General features: G+C 41.8%; 1 pseudogene; it reads left to right on the top strand.

Moving 5' to 3' along the window:
• The first annotated feature begins 1,855 nt into the window (after positions 1-1,855).
• Positions 1,856-2,029, top strand: LOC120938724 (annotated as a pseudogene).
• Positions 2,030-17,015: the final 14,986 nt, after the last annotated feature.

The raw sequence follows: 17,015 nt of genomic DNA, 5'->3' as shown, positions 1-17,015 counted from the left end.
ATTGGGCAACTATGTGGCAGATGAGGTTTAATGTTGATAAATGTAAAGTTATGCACTTGGGGGCTAAGAATATGCATCATACATACTAGGGGGAGTGCAACTGGGAGTATCTGTAGTGGAGAAGGATCTGGGGGTTTTGGTAAATCATAAGCTCAATAATAACATGCAATGCCAAGCTGCGGTTTCCAAAGCGAGCAAAGTCCTTTCTTGTATAAGAGAGGTATGGACTCCAGAGAGAGAGATATAATGTTGCCCCTGTACAAATCATTAGTAAGACCTCATCTGGAATATGCAGTTCAGTTTTGGGCACCAGGTCTCAAAAAGGATATCGGGGAACTGGAGAAAGTGCAGAGAAGGGCAACCAAACTGATAAGAGGCATGGACGAGCTCATCTATGAGAAAAGATTAGAGGAACTGAATTTATTCTCTCTTGAGAAGAGGAGAATAAGGGGAGATATAATCAACATGTACAAATATATAGGAGGTCCATATATTGAACTTGGTGTTGAGTTATTCACTTTACGGTCAACACAAAGGACAGGGGGGCACTCTTTACGTCTAGAAGAAAAGAGATTTCATCTCCAAATACGGAAAGGTTTCTTTACAGTAAGAGCTGAGAAAATGTAGAATAGACTCCCTGCAGAGGTGGTTTTGGCCAGCTCAGTAGATTGCTTTAACCTGCCTGGCGGTATCCCCGAGCGTGACTCGGGGTGTTTTTTTCATGCTGGGATCGGTATCCCTGAGTCACGCTCGGGGTAGATGTGCAGAGTGTGCAGCGGCGCGGCTTACCTTCGCAGCATCCACAGACAAGTTACTCACCTTGTCCCTGGATCCTGCGATGCATCCCCGCTGTGTGAGCGAGCGGGTCCTCGCTCGATTCACAGTGTCCCCGTGTGCCGCCGATCTCCGTTCCATACGACGTTACGACGCACGGGGGCGGAGAACGGTGCTAAATTCAAAAAAGTAAATAAACACAATACACACAATATACTGTAATACTGTATGTAAAAAATACACCCCCCTTGTCCCTAGTGGTCTTCCCAGTGCCCTACATGTTATTTTATATAATAAAAATTGTTCTTTCTGCCTGCAAACTGTAGATTGTCCATAGCAACCGAAAGTGTCCCTTTATGTCAAAAATGGTTTTAGAGCAGCTAGAAAACAGCGATAATAAATTATAATCACTTGCAGAATTGAGCGATAGCGATTTGTGGGGAAATTCGTCATAAAAAAATAAAAGTAATGACAGCAACAATTCTGCAACTGAGCAAATTTCAGTGATTTTGAGTTGATTACATTATTGAATCATTTTTATTATAATTATATTATTATTTGTTATAATTATTTATTATATTATAATTTATAATTTTGTTTTAAAAAAAATAATATCCGGGATGCCTACAAGACTCTTGCTTGGTCAGATTTAAGTGAGTTATTCCTAAAAATTACAGACCTACAGTAAAAAACGCCAAATTTCCTTGCAAAATTATTGTACCGCTTTTGGTACGTAATTCCAGACAGAATCATACCGCCAGGGAGGTTAATAACAGTATTGTATTCTATTCCATCCTATAGCAGGAGGTCGTGGGCCACATCAGAGGGCTCCGCGGGCCACATGTGGCCCCCTGGCCACTGGTTGGGCACCCCTGTCTTAGACAGTTGTCACAGGGGCATGTAACCCCTTTGGTAGACTCCCTATTTCTGTTCTGGTTGCAACTCAAAAATGTTGATTTACCCTTACTTTTCATACCAGTGACCAGGACAATTATAGTGGATTCCCCTGAAATGGACACAGCCAGCAATAAAAACCTGACCGAAGAATTGCATATATAATCTAAGTATATCACTTATATATCTAGCTTCTCTGCCTTTTGGCTGACATCAAGTGTAGTATCTGTTCTTATCGGTTTTCAGGAACAGACGCCAGTTCACTTTTTTCAGTTGAGGTTAATAATTCCCAATTTAATAATCTCCTATGGGAGAGATCTTTTTCCTCCCAGTCTGTCCCTGGCTAAACACAGGACTCTCCCTAAGTGTTAATGCCTTTTTTGGTAGGAATAGGGCTGTATTTGTTTAGCTGGAAGTCGGAAGGAGCTCTTGGTGATGTGCCTCTGGGAAATGGCATCCCAGAGGTAAAAGCACTTTGGGTTGTGATACCCCACAGAGTTTCACTGACACTTGGCCACGTCACTTTATGCTTTTCTTCTACACGCCTATTCAGCTGGCTTTTTGACCAGCTTGGAAAAAAATCTATACCAGGCAGGAGGAACACTATGTGAAATACACACAGCACTTTATTTTTCACAGGTACTTGCACTGCATCTGGGATTTTTTGTTTTTTGCACAGAGACGGAGGGCGCAGGATATTGGGGCTGGCTCTGATTTCTAGGGGAGGACCTGTGGCATTTGGGTTATTCTTCTCTCTCCAAACGGGAGGGGGGTCTGTCTTTGGGAGAGCCCCCACCAAGTCTTAGAAAGACCAGCTTTGGCATTCCTCCAAGGAATGGGTTCCACCGTGTATCAGAGAAATTTTCCCCAGTGGGGTTTTTAGGCAGCTCAAGTAATGAGTTAGAATGCAATGTGTAAAAAAGGTTTATTGGGAATAACACATACAGAGGGAGGGATGGGGAGTATGGTTAAGACATAAGTTGCGGTAATACAAAAGCATTTAAAATTCCATAACTTGTTATAGCACACAACAGGTAAGTATACAGCTTGGTAAGTGTAAACAAAGCATATACAAAAATAGATCCTAACGCGTTTCGACCCTAAAGGTCTTCTTCAGAGGTTTTAGTTGTGACTGAAAAGAAATTTGCAAGAAATTATTTATTAATTATATGTTTATATCAACTGTCCCCCGCCCCAGACCCGCCTGTATATGGGCACTAGTGAAATAGAGGGGGGAGAGAAAAAATAAATGCACATAAAAATAGAAAAAAAAGTAAAAATAGATATCAAAATCATCTTTACCAAGTAGAAGAGTATGGAACAGTCCAAATTAAGCTTCATCGTCGCAACAGAGGAGGCCCAGCTGGTTCCCTGGATGATGTTCCAACCTCAAGGTGCCCCCACACAGGCGTCCCAAAGGGTTGCTGAGTGATCATGTTTGACTCTACAGGGGGTCACCGGATAAGGGGGCGACGCCCGACAAAGTGGATAGGAAGGAAAAGAGCAGAGGGGGGGAGGTTTTGGCCTGCAGTAAAGTAATTAAAGGCATTCGTAAATTGGATTTTAGTGGTATGTATATATATATATATATATATATATATATATATATATATATATTCACAAAGCACATCTTGTATTCATTGATTGGATCCCATTAATGGCCAGCCATGACAGATCCCACAAATTAAAATTGATTGAAAAATAAATAAATAAAAATATGTTGATTTCTTATGTTAAGTGATAGTGTCACGTTAATTGAATTAAATTGAAAAACACTAAAGGTGAGAATGTGAAAAAGCGGTGAAAAAGTGAGAGGGCAGAAAGGTGACCTTGGCCAGCTTCTCCCTTCACAGAGCCTTTCCTGACCGTAAGGACTTCATTCTCATTATATTCTGTATACACCTCATATACAGTATGTATAGTGCATGTAATGAAAAAATACTATGAATGTTATGTTTGCATAGTCAGGTGTGGTTCCAGCTGTGTAATCCTCCGCCCCCTCCAGTGGCAGTGATACAGAGGGAGAGGAATGCAGCTGCCATTTCATTACTCTCTGCTGGCTTTGCATGTGTGGGCTGTGTGATATTCCCTTGCTCTCCTACCCCATGACAATAATGACAGATGATGAAACCACACAGGGGACCCTGGGAACTGTAGTCCTGTGAAGGCCAGAGCTGGGCCAGTGGTTGTGTTTGCAAACTTTAATACCCAGGATTCCCTTGAAAAAATGTATTTTTCTCCATTCCTGTTGTAAAATTTTGCAAGTAAATAATTGTTCTTCATACATTTAGGCCAAATCGTATTCTGCTACATTTCTTTGGTGAAAATAACCCAAATCTGTGCATATTATTTAGTCTGTAAGAAAGTTATAAAGTCCACAAACTGTGGTATACATCTGAAAATCGATCAGTCCTGATGCATTGTACTGAAATGCCTCGTGATAGTACAAATATTCCTCAAATGACCCCTTTTTGGAAAGTAGAAAGTCTGAAGCCTCGTATCACATGACCGGTTTTCCCGGCAGGATAGCTTTTGGCCAGGAAAACCGGAAGTGTGTACTGTATGCTTCCTTGCAGTTTTCCCGTTAGGAAAACAGCTGGGAATCCCGGTGGGAAAATAGAGAACCTGCTCTCTATTTTCCCGTCGGGATTCTCAGTGGGTTTTTTTTCACCAGATCTACTACTTTCCTATGGGAAACACTGCAAAGCAGTGCCGATGGAGCATACACAAGGCCGGGATTCCCGGCCAAAGCTCCATGGCAGTTTTCCTGCCGGGTTCTCGACTTTCCCCTCGGTTTTCTCAGAGAGAAAACCGAGCGTGTGTACAGGGCTTAAGGTATTTAGTAAGAGGCATGGCAAGTTTTTTGAAGCTGCAATTCTTTGTCATAATTATTTGGAGAATTAAATTAAATACATTGTATTTATTATTTTTTTTACATACTGTTACCAGTGCAGTACAATGACATCATATAACTCATGTGGCAGTGATCAGGGACACTGACTGGTGACAATACAAAGAAAAAAAATTTATCATATAAGTTTCATTTTTTATTTTCTTTGTTTTATTTTTACCACACTTTGACCAGAGCAACATTGTACTACTCTGGGGAAGTGATCAGGATTTTCATTGCTATAAGCAAGCATTTTACTGAATGAAATTGATCCATTCAGTTTGCTGTGTTGTAGTAGTTAGCTGTGATTTTCCACAGCTAATCACATGGTACAGTTGGGCTGTCTGTACCATGTGATCACTGTGAGCAATCACAGCTAGCAACACAATTGTACACAGTGGATGGCATGAAAGGAAACCATTAATTGATTACAATTGTCATGTGATCTGCTGGGATTGGTCACAGTGATCACATGGTACTGACAGTGAGAACAGCTAGTGAAAGATCAGGTCGCAGCATGAAGCGATCTGTTAGGACGACAGCAAATATTGTTTAACCAGTTCATTCCCAGCCTATAGCAAAATGACGCTCGGGTGGGAACTGGTTAATTGATATTTGCTCATCTTGGAGTTCAGCTTTACTAAATATTACTTCTTCAGAAATAAAGTCACTGATATAAAGTCCCATTCTGCAAACTGGTAATGAACTGGTAAGTGAACCTTAGGACCTTTACCAGTACACTTGAGCAAATGGGGATCATTAGAGCAAAGTGGCCATATCGACTGCAAGTTCTGAAGTGTACGATTGTTTTGCTCATTGTTAATACTGATCCTATACCTTTTAGTGCTTTCTGAACCATTGACCTGGAACAAGTATTGCTGTAGTAATTCCAACTTCAGTCTAATGTCGCTTGCTGCCTGTTTGTTCCAGATCAGTGATACAGAAAGACATAGGGTCAGCATGTCAACCACAGAGATATTGTCTTCAGAAGAGGTCAAGAAGAGCAGCCTTCAAACTTCTTTCACAACGTGTTTCCTTTAACTGATTTCTGCGAACCTGTGGGACATCATTTTTCATAAGCAGACCACACTATGGAAGACATGAATGTTTTACTTCCTGAAAACAACTTTAAAAATTATCATGAAAGGAAAACTTTAGAACTAAGAATGATAATTTGACATAACGGATAATGGACTAAATGTGGACCTCAGCTTTCTAAATCACTAGCCAAAAGTTGTAGGACCACTCTCACCTCTGTTACTCAGTTCCTAGCCCTCTCCTTACCTAACATTCTGCTAAAACTTTGTGTATTAGTACTTACTTAGTTGTCAACATTTTATAAACAATTTCAGAGATACCTTTATTTTTCTGCAATCTATTGCAGTCAGAGAAATTCTTTAATTAGGGGTGGGGCATTCATTTAAAATAGACGTGGTTCGAGACAAGACATATCATTAACTTAATGCCATACTTTAACCACTTGCCGACCAGCGAACATCAATATACCAACCTTGGACTGCTTCCTGGACTTGCTCTGCCTGCTGACTCGGCCCATTGTTACCCGGCTGCTGCAGGTAGCTGCCTGCATAATGGCTCTGCAACCATCTCCTGCTCTGGTGCCAAGCTTCTTAAGTATCCTGTTCATCAGACTGTAACCCCAGCTTCATCCACCTAAGTGCGGACTTCACTTGCCAGAGTAGCTGGCCTGCTTCGTGCCCTCACACTCAGTCTCCATCTTCAGGAGTGTTGCGCAGGAGATACAAGAGAGGCCTCCACAACATTCCAGTCGTCACCAGGTACACAATAGCAGTACACAGTATGTAGTAGCAGGGCAGTCAGTGAGCAGTATGTAGTGGCAGGGTAGGTCAGTGAGCAGTATGTAGTGGCAGGGCGGTTAGTGAGCAGAATGAAGTGGCAGGGTAAGTCAGTGAGTATGTTGCGTACCTGGTAAGAAACTGAAATGTTGAGGTCGGCCTCTCTTGTATCTCGAGCCCAGGCCCCACTGAGAGTGGAACAGATGGTGCCAAGGGACAGGAGGAACACAATGGAGGTAGCATGGAGCCAAACAGGAGACAGAAGCGTGGTCAGCAAGATAGCCGGAGTCAGCAGTGAGCAGGCAGTGGAATACCAGGGCATCAGACAGGAGAAAGGTCAGGAGTAAGCCAGAGTCAGGAATCGATAATCAAGAGCATAAACATAATCCAAGGTAAGCCAGGTCAGCAACGGATTTCAAGCAGGGCACAAGGAAACAGCTTAAGATCAGTCACTATTGAGCACAAGTGTAACAGGCGCTCTCGGCGCCGTATTCCACGCTGGAACGCATACTGCGCCCGCGCGATGACATCATCGCCTGGCGCTGCGTGCGTTCCAGCCTGGAACGCGGAAGTGCGCCGTGAATTACGGCTGTTTCTCCATACACCTGCTTCTTATTAGTGCTTATGCACTACACCTGTCGGGCACCTATAAACATAACAGTGTGCACACTGCACACTGTTCTATTATTGTCGGCCGTAGCTGGCTTGGCTACAGGTACCATCTGTCCCTGTGTTGAAGAGCTTGCCATATTGGATCGACGCTGCCCTCCATACTGACATTACTGGGGACCCCCTAAGATATCCCCCACCAGCAGACCCTGCACTGCAGATTCCCTAGGCTGCTGCAATATCTGCTTACTGGAGAACACTGATCCTCTACAAATGGATAAGTACCATGGCTATGTTACATTGTTACTCTATAAATACCCGTATCATATATATCTTTTCTAAGTACTGTATTTGAATCTACCTTTACGCTATACTACCGCACTGCTTGGGATAACATACTGTGTCTTCACCTGGCCGCTGTGCAATATCGTAAAGGGACATACATTCTCAAATCAATTACGCTAAGGCGTCTCTCTCCAGTAAATTGTTAATTGCATACAGTAATTTCATATGCTACATGCTTGACAATTGTTCTTACCTATATAAGGGCTTCCGCCCTTAAATACCGAACATGTTCATCATACCCTTTCTAGGCTAAGGTTGAAACGTATGTTGTAATACCGCCTCCCTTAGTAGCCCAATGCATTCCCTATTTAAAGTGATATGATGTGGATGTTAGTACACATAAAACAATATATCAGATAAAACATATTTTTTTTTTGTTGTAAGTTTACTAATATGGCTACTGTCACCTTTAACTGATACAATCTTTTCCTTGTCAAAATATTTTATTGAATAGTACAGAAGTAGTGTACAAATTGCATAAAGTAATACAATATCATACAGTCAGGGGTGAGAAGCTCAATGTTAATTAATTGAGAATGTAATAATAACTATTAAATAATATTGAAACAAGATCAATTAAAACTTTAGAAGGTATTTACAGTTCTTCAAAAGGTGTCAAGCCTAGAGGTATTGTAAGAGTAACCTTCTTATTTGCGTTCTTGAGTAATTTAGATTATCATATAATTAAAAAAACAGGAGCTTCAAATCATAAAGAAAAATTCTAATTATTACCAGAAAATAAAAAATAAGTAAAAAAAAATAAAGAAAAAGTAAAGAAAATGGAAGGAGAGAAGAATGAAATCGAAGGGGTCCACAAGGTCAGGCCGAGTGCCTCCACCATAACTAGAAAGAGATCTATATGTTCCTATTGTTCTAGTCACCATGGCAAGAGTACCGTATTATCAAAAGATGATGGCATCGCATATGCGATCCAGGGTTTCCACATTTTCTCAAACTGAGGGATCATGTCCGTATCTATAGCTAGCATCTTGGCATGGGTCATAGTGTTGTTAATTTTAGTCACTGCTTCATTTACCACTAACTTTAAAGATCTCCATGCTTTTTCCAAAGTCTGTTTAGCTGTGAAAAGCTGCAATAGCAATTTAAATTGAGAATGCAAAATACCTTCTGGTTTCAAGTTGAGAAGTGCTGTGGCAGGATCTAAAGGAATATTCTTTCCACTTAGTATTGATGCAATCTTGAATATCCCTATCCAAAATATCTGAGCTTTCGGACATGCCCACCAAGTATGGAAATGTGTACCTATGTCAGAACAACCCCTGAAACATTGTGCAGAGTACCGTATTTATCGGGGTATTGCGCGCTCCGGCGTATAGCACGCACCCCTAAAGTGGACCCGACATTCCTGGAAAAAAAACATTTTATTACATTTTACTACTTACAGTTTTGGTGTCTTGCGCGGCGTCCATCGGCGGCCTCGTCGGGTCCGGCGTTCATCTGCGGCTTCGGGTGTCCTCTTCGTCGAGTCCGACGTCTGTCTGCGGCTTTGGGTGTCCTCTTCATCGGGTCCGGCGTACGTCTGCGGCTTCGGGTGTCCTCTTCATCGGGTCCGGCGTCCTTAGGCTGCGGTGTCCTCCCCACTGCCGCTCGATCCCCGCTTTCCCGCGGCGAGTTTGAACACTGCGCCAGCATATACCGAGCGCAGTACACTCGTGTATAGTCGGGCAGGCTCGGCTACTCTCGCGCTCACGTCCTGGACGTCCAGGACGTGAGCGCGAGAGGGGCCGAGCCTGCCCGACTATACACGAGTGTACTGCGCTCAGTATATGCCGGCGCAGTGTTCAAACTCGGCGCAGGAAAGCGGGTATCGGCGTATATCGCGCACCCATGATTTTGCCCTGATTTTCAGGGCTTAAAAGTGTGCGGTATACGCCAATAAATACGGTAATTCTTTGCAGATTTAGCTATCCTAGCAGGTACCAAGTACCATCTTGTTAATACTTTATAGTTTGCCTCTACCGCCTGTATGTTGGGTGAGGCTGTTTTTGTGGTATTCCATATCTGATTCCAATCTGAGTTGTCTAGTTCCCGCCCTAGATCCTCCTCCCATTTCCGGACATAAGGTGGTTTATCTATTCCAGATTGGACTAATGCATGAGAATATAAGGTAGATATTATGTCTCTCGCATGGGGGGTCTTTCTTACAAAACTGTTCAAAACGAGTCAAATGAGTGAAAGATATTTCTGTATCCAGTAAGGGTGTGTAAAAGTTTTTTAGTTGAAGATATCTAAATAACTCTGATTGCGGTAGGCCGTATGTTTCTCTTATGCCGCGTACACACTGTCGTTTTCCGCCATGAAAAAAAACATCGTTTTTCAGCATGTCCAAAAAACAAAGTTTTTCCAACTTCATCATTAAAAACAATGTTGCCCACACACCATCGTTTTTGAAAAATGATAAACAAAGCGCGGTGACGTACAACACATACGACGGCACTCTGAAGGGGAAGTTCTATTCGCCTTTGGGCTGCTTTTAGCTGATTCCTTGTTAGTAAAAGACGATTCGCGCTTTTTCGTCTGTTACAGCGTGATGAATGTGCTTACTCCATTATGAATGATAGTTTTAGCAGAACGAGCGCTCCCGTCTCATAACTCGCTTCTGGGCATGCGCTGGTTTAAAACGTTGTTTTAGTCCACACACGATCATTTTTAACAACACGAAAAACGACATTTCAGAAGTCGAAAAACGATGTGAAGCCCACACACGATCATTTTAAATGACGTTTTTAAAAACGTCGTTTTTTTTCATGCCGAAAAACGACCGTGTGTACGCGGCATTAGGGTTGGGAACGGAATAAATGAGGATGCGTTTACAAATTTATACAAATATAGGACATCCCGCGAAGCCCATTCTTTAATGGATCTAGGGGAGACCCATGCAGGATAAAAGGCAGGGTTTTTGTAAAATGATAAGGATTATGGAGAGATTGGAATCGGTTTCTAATTTTGGATCTTTCCCAAAGGAAAAGAAAATGCTTAATAATGGGGTTTAGTAGCCCTTTACAGTCTTTTGGGGAAGTCCAAAGTAAGTTGGAAATTGGGATCGGGTCACATTCAGTTGCTTCTATTGACACCCATAGTGGGGTTTCATTTTGCGCATGGTATTTGGTCAGAGTTGCTATGTGTACCACCCTGTAATAGTGTCAGGGATGTCTACACATCCAACACAGGTTTAACAGATCAGTGGGCTGCACTAAGGAAAACAGGCACAGAGGTAGGTGAAAAAATATATAATTTATTAAGATAAAGGCACACGTGTAAACCAACACAGAAAACCCCCAAAAACAAGCAAGCATACAAGAAACACAGCAGCTTTAAAAAGACACCTGATCTAACTAACTAATATATACAAAACAAGAGCATACATAACAAATCAGGCAGGGATATGAGACAAGGGGGAACAGACAGCTAGATGGAGGGAGCATAGGCAAGGGGAAACCGGAATCAGGGCACGAGACTCAGGGACTGGGTACAAGGTGCAGGGAACAAAGTCCAGGACAGGGCAGGGAGCAGATCAGGAACATATACAGGTTACAGGCATCATGTCAGGCAGGGACAAGGCTAACAGAGGCAATACTGAAGCCCTGAACCACAGTGAAGGGCGGGCTTATATACAGTACCTGCAGCAGTTCCCATCAGGTGAACCTTAATTAATGAGGAGTCCATCCACTGGGGGACACCCGCTGGTGGCCACCAGAACGGCACCCTTGTTGCTGGAAGGAACAGTGCCACCAGCAGGTGACCAAAGTCATAACACGGATCATGACAAATAGTATGCAAAATTAGGACATCCAAGACCTCCATTTAATTTAGGGAGATATTCTTGGTTTAGAAGTGCCCCAGATAAATGATGATACTTTCCTTTGTAATATTCTTAAATAATATGCTGGAATTTTTAGGTAATATTCTGAATAAATATAGTAGCTTAGGTAGTATCATCATTTTGACTGCATTGATTCTTCCAAACAATGATAGTGGGAGTTGAGACCATGATGATACAATTTTTTCAATGTCACTATTCCTTCTGGCAGTAGCCCAGGAATAAGGATAGTCCAATCCAGCAAAAAGATACAAAAAAAAAAACTTTTTTGGATTCTCCTCAATGATTTGAAGTACGTGCTTCTTCATGCGAGCTCCTGTCACAGAGAAACAGTTAATGTGAGATCTGGAAAAAAAATAAGATGGTTTTGGTGCTAAGAACAGGGTTTTGCTGCCAAATGAAGTACAATTGCTCTTCAGGCAAATGTAAATGAAATCCCCTGCAGAGTGCAGCTTGATAATGAAACAGAGATGATACATGAGACCTGTTATCTTGAGTACTGGCTCCTGTCCTCCGCATTAATCGTGCTCACATTTCACACTCACTAATGTTTCTCTCCTTGTATTTGTTTTTCTACTTGGGAACATTGTTGCTGTCCCCGGGGCTCCTTGTGTTGGCGAGGATCTTCCATAACACTACAGATAGGAGACCGCGGCTCGAGACAGAGACAGAAATACGTTTGAAAAAAAGTAAACAATAATGGATAACTTGCCCTGAACAGCTTAAAGATGAACCCAAGACACATATAAAAGACACAAATTACTGCGGCTCTTAGGGTTCATTCATACATATGGCTGTAGGTGGGCCCAAGGTAACCAATCAGCGAGAGAATACACACAAAGCTCTTGATTATTCTAATTATCTGGTATACTGCATATACAAATTTACAAATGTAAATCTATAAATATACACACGATCAGTTTTCCCGACAAGAAAAGTGTGATGTGAGCTTTTTGTCAGGAATTCCAACCATGTATATGCTCCATCACACTTTTTCTGTCAGAATTCCTGCCAAGAAAAGATTGAGAGCAGGCTCTCTATTTTCCGTGACAGGAAAAATTCCTATCGGGAATCGCGCTCGTCCGTGTGCAATTACAATGCGAAAAAAAATGTGCTTGCTCAGAATCAAGCAGAAGAACCAAAATACCTATTGAACTTAATTTTTCTTGACTCGTCGTAAGTGTCGTACGTCACCGCATTCTTGACGTTTTGGAATTCCAGACAAGATTAGTGTGACCGTGTGTATGCAAGACAATTTTGAGTGGTTTTCCTGCTGAAAAAGAAACACTTTTTTCCTGTCGGAAAAACTGATCGTGTGTACAGGGCATAACACTAAAGCTGCGTACACACGACTGTTTTTCATGACGAGAAAAAAGCCATTTTTTAAATTGGTCATTAAAAACGACCGTGTGTAGGCTCCAGAGCATTTTTCTCTACGTGAAAAATGGGCACTAAAAAATTAGAACATGCTCTATTTTTTCTCGTCGTTTTTCACGTAGCGAAAAACGGTCGTGTGTAGGCTTTAACGACGGGAAAAAAACACGCATGCTCAGAAGCAGGTTATGAGAAGGGAAACTTGCATAATCAGCCCAAAGGGTGTCACAAATTCGAATGGAACTTCCCCTTTATAGTGCCGTCGTACGTGTTGTACGTCACCGCGCTTTGCTCAAGTATTTTTTTTTTCACGATCGTGTGTATGCAAGGCAGGCTTGTAGAGAAAAACATATAGGCAGATTCACAAAGACTTACGACGGCGTATCAGTAGATACGCCGTCGTAAGTCCAAATCCGCGCCGTCGTATCTTTAAGCGTATGCTCAAATTGAGATACGCTTCTCTGTTGCTAAGATACGACCGGCGTAGGAGTCTCCTATGCCGTCGTATCTTAGCTGCATATTTACGCTGGCCGCTAGGGGCGTGTACGTCGATTTACGTAGAGAATATGTAAATCAGCAAGATACGCCTATTCACGAACGTACGTATGCCCGTCGCAGTAAGCTACACCGTTTACGTAAGGCGTTTTGCAGGCGTAAAGATAAACCACCAAAAAGATGGCGCAGCCAATGTTAAGTATGGATGTCGGAACAGCCGTCAAATTTCACGTCGTTTACGTCGTTTGCGTAAGCCAATTCAGAATGGGGCTGGGCGTAGGTTACGTTCAAGTCAAAAGCATTGACTATTTGCGACGTGATTTTGAGCATGCGCACTGGCATACGTCCACGGGCGGCGCATGCGCCGTTCGTTAGGCGCGTCATTTACGTGGGGTCACGAGTCATTAACATACAACACGCCCACTACCAGCCTAGTTTGAATTAGGCGGGCTTACGCCAGCCCATTTACACTACGCCGCCGTAACTTAGAGCGCAAGTTCTTTGTGAATACGGGACCTGCCGCTCTAAGTTACGGCGGCGTAGTGTATCTGAGATACGCTACGCCCGCCTAAAGATAGGCATTTCTTTCTGAATCCGGCCCATAGTTTTTTCCATGACATGAAAAATGGTCGTGTGTACGCGGCTTAAAGGGTCACTAAAGGAAATTTTTTTTTTTTTCGCTGAAATGACTGTTTACAGGGTATAGAGACATAATAGTTAACTGTTTCCGTTTAAAAATGATTAAAATAGATTAAAAAAAACAATCATACAATGTACCTGCAGTTTAGTTTCGTTTTTGCTGTTGTTTCCTGGTTCTCTGATGTACAGAGACAAAGAGCCAATAGAGGGCAGTGATGCTTTGTAAAACGAAACTGGATTGGTGCTGACACACAGTAATCACACCTCCTTGATTAGTCACCACAGTGAGAAATCTCCCAGTACTGTGGTGATCAGGAAACAGACAACCAGGAAGTGTCCAGAACAGAGAGGAATTACATCAACATCAAAGCAAAAACGAACAATGAGGACATGAAACCAGGACTGCAGTAAGGTAAAGGAAGCTATTTAGCTAAAAAAAAATCCTTTAGTGACCCTTTAAGGTTTGATATACAAAATACGGAAGAAACTAAAAACTGAATAAAAAGTGTAGCCCAAACATATAATCAAGCACAAATAAATCAAATGTCTAAACTCAATATCAAAAATAAATGTCCACTATAGATGAAAAAATAAATAAAAGTTCAATAAACACTTCCAGTGCAATAATGAAGAAGTTTAGCATCCACCAACTTCCTAAACTACTTCTGTCTTATTGGTTGAACTAGATGGACTTGTGTCTTTTTTTTCATTCAGACTAACTATGTAACTAGAATGCCTTGAAAAAGTATTCATACACCTTGACATTTTCCACATTTTGTCACGTTACAAATAAAAAACATAAATGTATTTTATTGGGATTTTATGTGATAGACCAACAAAAAGTATCACACAATTGTGAAGTGGAAGGAAAATTATAAATGTTTTTCTTTAGGGCTGTTACTGATTAAAATGTTTGTGTTTGATTAATCGATTTTTTTTTAAATCGAATAATCGACTAAATTTCGATTAATTATAACGCACATACAGATCCAACTACTTTTAGCTGATCTCCCTGCCGGCCGATTCCCAGTGCAGCTACCAACCACTGGAAAAATGGATAGCAGGATACAAAAAACACACAAAGGCAGCGCTCGATGGGAATGGAATTAAAACTTTTATAGTCTTCAAGTAGGTAACAAAATAAATATTGCACTGGAAATAAAATCGATGTAGCTACATAAACGGTAAAAATGGTGCGAGTAATACCAAACGGTAGCAAAAGCAGTCATAAAAACATGTAGCTAAGTATGATACTGGTAAAAAAATGTGTACAACGGTTGGAGTGCCGCCCGCCACCGTCATTGGGGATAAGTCATTGGAAACAATTGATCCATTTGTATGTACAGGGAGTACCTGTTTAGGCCCCTTGTTGCTTGTCTAACCATATTTTAATTTGTATGACATATCTAAAAAATATATAAATGTAAATGAGATATTTCATACATGCATCAACTCCTGAGAAAGCGAGTAGAGCTTGCGAAACTCGTTGATTTTATAGATATACATGTATGTCTGAGGAACAGCCAGAGAACCACCAGTCTTGGTCACTGGCTAGGAATAATAATAATAATTATTATTATTATTATTATTACTGGCTAGGAATGGAGCATGCTGAAGATGGAAGAAGCAGTTATCACTGCAACTAGAATCAGTGTTCAACCTAAGTTTGGAATCCCTGTCGCTGTAGACCAGGGGTGCCCAACCAGTGGCCCGGGGGCCACATGTGGCCTGCGTAGTCCTCTGATGTAGACCGTGACCTCCTGCTCTGGGATAAAAAAGAATAGAATACTGTTATTAAAGGTCAGTTTTATTACTAAAACCACAGTGTATATATGGGCATATCTGTTCTGCAGTGGTTACTGGGCTGCTTTCAAACTGATCTGTAGGTGCAGAGCAGTTTACCTGCAGGTTACCTGCATTGAGCCATAGACTTATGTCAATAACTACAAGTTTGGTGAGCTTTCTGAAAGTGCACCAAACCTGCAGAATATAATAGAAGTCTATTGCAAAGTGCAGAAAAGCCAAAGGTACACTGTGTTGCACCAGCGGTGCAGGTAAAATGCAGCGCATCAGTATGAAAGCAGCCTTGGGCCCCTTTCACATGGTCAGTGTGACCCAATTGGACCCTCTATTCACCTCTAAGGAGTAGCAAATGTAAAATGACTTGTGTCCTACCTCCAATCCAATCCGTAAAAAAAAAAAAAAAAGTATAGTGGGCTGTGTCTGTGTCCGCTCTGCATATGCAGAGCAGACACGGACCTGCCATCCGCTCGCTTCGCTCATTGTGGCCCGCGACCAGTTACCAAGTCGCTTAATTGGCCCTTGCTCTTCAAAAGGTTGGGCATCCCTGCTGTAAACACATGTGTTGCAGACAAGGGACACATACATATGTATATGCTGGTGTATAAGACGACTCCCTAATTATCCAGATAAAACATAGGTTTTGGGCTATACTCACTGTATAAGACAACCACCCTCCTTAATGCACACTTACTCCCTGGCATACTCTTTAATGCATCTTTATTTGCTTTCTGGTCTTGGACCATCTTTTCTGTCCATATTGTCTTGCGGCAGCACAATTATGTTCCTTGGCAAAGTTTACAACTTTCAGCTTGAAATTTATTTCATGTTTCCTTCTTCTTGCTGGTGGAGCCATGATGGGGTCTTGTCTAGCAGCTGTTTTGTTTACACCCACTAATCTGTCAGCCCGCTGGATGTGGGGTAATAGTCTGTATGTATTGGCCGAGTCAGAGGTTGTAACATTATCAGCCTACCTCTCTGACTCAGCCAATCCGAGCAGGCATTGTCTTCATTAATAAAATACATCGCTCACCGCGATTGGCTCAGCGCAGTATACTGTATGTAGCCAAAGCTACATACAGTATTACCGTACATCCAGCAGGTTGGCAGAGTAGGGATGTTCGTTTTGGGCCAGCTTGGCCCAAACAAACTATGTAAAGTAGTCCTAAACCTGGAGATCTCTTAAGTTTCACATTTTATACTCCGCGACCGCGAGAGAGAGAGAGACATTTTTAATTCAGTTTTATTTCAGTTTTACTAATAATGTCATATTTCATAGTGGTTGATTCTTTATTTAATCTTACTTTAAACACATAATAGTAAACATTTATTTCCTATTGATTCAATGTTCACATTGTGTTCTTGATTGTGGTTTCTGTATTGCTCAGGGAGACTCCTGGTAGTTCCACAGCTACATCTTACCATCCTCTTTAGTGAGCTGCGCTGTGTGTCTCACTCCACCCTTACTTCCGCCAAGATGTATTGAAAGCATAGGATTGATGAAGCCAACTGTCTTTGAACTGTGGTCTGTCTACTACAC

Source organism: Rana temporaria, chromosome 4 (genome assembly GCF_905171775.1).
Source record: "Rana temporaria chromosome 4, aRanTem1.1, whole genome shotgun sequence".
NCBI lineage: Eukaryota > Metazoa > Chordata > Amphibia > Anura > Ranidae > Rana > Rana temporaria.
The sequence above is the reverse complement of the archived record's forward strand: the minus strand, read 5'-3'. Positions and strand labels throughout refer to the sequence as shown.